Raw genomic sequence first — 4,118 nt, 5'->3', positions numbered from 1 at the left:
GAGGCCCATATGCCTTATTCTTAAAGAACACACAGAGGCCCATAGGCCTTATTCTTAAAGAACACACAGAGGCCCATAGGCCTTATTCTTAAAAAGTCTCAACTAATTCAGACAAACAAAACAACAAAACCCTGCTGCCTTTTTTTCTTCTTTCCTGGTGGGGTGAGGACGGGAGGCATTTCAGAGTGAGGCGACAGACAGAGGATTACTTCCCTTGGCCTGGCCTGGTCTCTGCTCTGATTAGATTAGCTAGAGAGGGTGGATACAACCTGGGCAAGGCACCTCTACTCCGTCTGAGTGGAAATGTTAACGGAAGGGTTGACACCCTAGATATAGTTCAGGGATCCATACCCTTGCTAAAAAGCACCCTAGGACTGAAGAGTGTGTTTTCCAGGGGTGGTCACTCTCCTGCAAAGTAATCCTACCAATGTAATACAGATCTGCAGTCACACGTTTGTGGGAGTGAGGCCACATTTTCAGAGCTATGCATGGAGAGATCCACTCTAGCAGAGATTATTGTGCAAGACATGCATCCTGTGGGGCAACTAATTATAATCCTTCCCATGGGCTCCACCTTTACGAGGGCTGTGACAGCAGCCTTTACCTGCCTTCAGGTATCAGTGCAGACTGTGGAGAGTCCATGTTCTTTACCTTCCATTTTGATTTCTAGGGTTCTCTAGCCCTGTCTCCGCTGTTTTCTAACTATGCAAACGGAAACTCTGCATTTACGGTAGGTAAAGTGCCTTGTAGAGATTTTTGTATACATTTATTTCTATATAAGCACAGTCCCAAGCTGTGCAGCTCCTACGGAGAAGTCAGGGAACTCGTGCAGGAATTGGCTCTCCCCTTCCCATGTCAAGTCCAGGGGTCAGCTCAGGCCCCAGGCATGACACTGGCGAGCACCTCTACCCAGGCCCCATCTCTCCCTCCTGGAGTAGATCTTAAGATCATTGTGTTGGTCCCTGACACCTCAGAACCTAAGGGCGGTAGAGAGCTTCCCCTTTTCTGCACCATAACAGTTTAATAGCTTTCTACCATTTTCGATAATTTAGTCTTCCCAAAAGAACTATCCAGAATTCCTGAAAAACAAGATGCTACATAAAGAAGAGTTATACTGAGTGCTGTCGCTCTGAGCCAACTCTGTGCTGGGTTTTCATGTAAGTGAAATGAAAGCAGTGGAGGTGGGGGACATAATAAACAACCACAGAATGCTCTCCTTGCAGAGCGAGCGCCTGTGAGTGAATGTACAGCTGCTACGCATTGCACAATGTTTTCTTTGCCTCTGCACCCCCACAGTATTTTAGGTGCTGTGTGTTATGCTGGCTAGGCTTATGTCAGCTTGACACAAACTGTAGTCATCAGAGAGGAGGGAATCTCACCTGAGAAAATGCCTCCTTAAGATCAGGCTGGAGTGCACGCAAGCCTGTGGGGCATTTTCATTGTTATCAGTGGGGGAGGCCACAAACCACTGTGGGTGGGGCCATCCCTGGGTGGTGGTCCTGGATTCTATAAGAAAGCAGGCTGAGTTAGCCACAAGGAGCAAGCCAGTAAGTGGTTCCCTTCCACGGCCTCTGCATCAGCTCCTGCCTCTATGTTCCTGTCCTGACTTCCTCTGATGATGGAAGTCAGGATATGCGTTTGGTCACAGGGTTTCATCCCCGTAACAGTAACCATAACTAGAACAGGTTAAAAACAAACATGAATAATAACTAACTCAGATTAAAGAAACATTTGAGAACAAATTAGTATAATCAGGGAAGGTTTTTGTTTGTAAAACCTGCTCCACTGACAGTAACTGAATGAGCAGTTTTAGCGAGATACACTGGAGCTATCCCACTTGGGGGAAAGAGGAGTGAAAGTGTCTAGGACCCACCTGACTGCTGGGGAGGGAGGCCTAGGAAGCACGTGTTCGTGTTGCTGCTGGCTCAAGACTGGGAGGAGTGGTGGCAACTTCCCCCTTCCCTTGGTGGGCACTCAGCAGTTCTGAAACAAAAAATAGGTCTGGTAAGACTTAAGACTACAAAAACCTTATTTGGGGTTTAGCTCCGTGGTTAATTAAGGATATAATGTAGGATACCAGTGCATCTGTTACAAAAAACCAAAAAAACAAAAAAACCAAAAAAACAGATGGCAGCATTTTGCCTACCCCATCCCACGCTAGGAACAAGCACAGTAGAAAGTCCCATCCAGGTTTTTGTGGCTGCCATCTCTTCATCGCGTTATCTGAATCTTGCAAGCACTCCATCACTGAGCTACATTCCCAGTTCTCAAAATCCTATTATGAAAGGTCGCTGTAATTAGGCAGTCATGGTGGCACATGCCTACCATAATCCCAGCACCTTATGTAGACACAGAGGCAGGGGGTGAGGACTGAGAGGCTGTGAGGACAGTGTCAGAGGGGGACACCCTCCCTCAGCTATAGTGATTTTGAGATCAGCTTGGGCTACATGACCCTGCTTTAAACAAAATCTAACAATACTCAAGCCCTCCTCCTCATTTTATGTAAATACATATGTACTTACATAAAACGTAAGCCTATACAGCACCTACATATCCGCTTCTCGGGCTCTCAGAAAGGTCCTTAGACATTAAGCTGTCTGGAATGATTCATCCATTTTCCCGGCATCAGGCCCAGATTCTGTTTTAAACCTTATTTATTCTAAGGTTAGCAAGAGCTTTGGGAACCGTGTGTCTATTGCATCCAGCAAAGGGAACTGGGGGGCTTTGGCTTTGGGCTGGGGAGGTCATCGGGAGTGAGGCAGAACTTTGTAACAGGAAGCCAAGGAAACAGCCTGTGCTGAAGCACCTAGCCTACCCCGTTAGGTTAAAACAAAACAAGAGATGTACCTCCTTGTCTTTCTCCTTGAAGCTTTTTATTGCCCAAGATTCGACCTTGGCTGCTCAGACTCTTTCTTTCTTTCCTAGCTCTCAGACAGCAGAGGCCCTCAAGCGTCATTCTCTTTACAGATGATGACTCCTTTCAGGTGATGTCTACATGTGACTACTCCTAGCTCTGATTAGCTCCCACACATGGTGACTCTCCATCCTGCCATTTCCTGTGGTACTCTCTTACCTTCAGAGCCTACTGTGTGGTAGACCAGCTCACCTGGATGTGTCAGTAAGAGCCTCAAAACCCAACACTACTAGTTGATGACAACCTCAGGTACCCACACTAACAAACTAGAAATGAAGTCACTTAGATAACTCCTCCCTGTCCCTATCTAGTCACTAAACTATGCCCTCCTCTGCATCGCTGCCACAGCTGCTAGGTGAGCAACCGTCTTATCTCAGTTGCACTGGATGGCCGCAGGAAGGGCAGAGTCAGTCTGTCGGCTGGAAATCCTGCTTTGTCCTGCCATACTTCTCACTTTGGAAGCTTGTTCATGGAACTGTTAGGAGGGGACCAGAAAGATGGAAGCTAATCACATCGTAAATCAATTGTTAAGCAACGAGGTCCATAAAACTGAACAGCTTTGGAACCAGTCACATACCCTACAACTGACTGTTTCCCTTCTAACTGCTTAGTAATCTAATCTGTCAGGACGGGAAACTGACTGCTACAAAGAAGCAGAAAACGAAATAATCACTACAGACCATGACAGGTGACATGGGGCAGTACAGGTGCCCAGAGCCAGGAGGAAGGAGAGAGGAGGAGTGGGCAGGTTAGAGGACGGGCTGCTGGCATTGAGCTACAGGTCTAAGAGGCTTTACTTTCTAAGGTAAACCCGGAAGGAAGACATACTAAGTCCTGAGAGGCTCAAAAGTAGATGTTTTAGGAAAATGCAGGTAAGTAAGAAGAGAGTGAACTAACAGACTAATAGTAGAGAGATGGTTTGTAAACAAGCAAGATTCTAACTCCATTACAATTAGAGGGTAGAGAAGCATCAAGGTTCCTCAAATTTATGGCTTCGACAACTGCATGAAGAGAGGTTCCTGGGGAAAAATTCCTAAACAGAACAGCAATGGCTTGTGCTGTAAGATCAAGAATTGACAAATGGGACCTCATAAAATTGCAAAGCTTCTGAAAGGCAAAAGACACCGTCAATAAGACAAAAAGGCCACCAACAGATTGGGAAAGGATCTTTACCAATCCTAAATGAGATAGGGGACTAATATCC

The 4,118-nt window shown here is 46.3% G+C and overlaps 1 protein-coding gene across 6 annotated transcripts in view; it reads right to left on the bottom strand.

The window, feature by feature from the left end:
• Fbxo34 (F-box protein 34) overlaps positions 1-4,118 on the bottom strand; it is a 62,311-nt gene that overhangs the window by 3,954 nt on the left and 54,239 nt on the right. For 4 of the 6 annotated variants that reach the window (XM_021182313.1, XM_021182315.2, XM_021182314.2 and 1 more), the window contains one exon: positions 1,874-1,983. The exons of 1 other annotated variant lie outside the window; for it this stretch is intronic. The gene's annotated coding sequence lies outside the window, so the exon portion shown is untranslated. Of the gene's footprint in view, positions 1-1,379; positions 1,507-1,873; positions 1,984-4,118 lie in introns of all 6 variants that reach the window. One more of the 6 variants, XM_029468928.1, reaches the window with a different exon arrangement.

This window comes from Mus caroli, chromosome 14, assembly GCF_900094665.2.
Source record: "Mus caroli chromosome 14, CAROLI_EIJ_v1.1, whole genome shotgun sequence".
Classification (NCBI taxonomy): domain Eukaryota; kingdom Metazoa; phylum Chordata; class Mammalia; order Rodentia; family Muridae; genus Mus; species Mus caroli.
The sequence above is the reverse complement of the archived record's forward strand: the minus strand, read 5'-3'. Positions and strand labels throughout refer to the sequence as shown.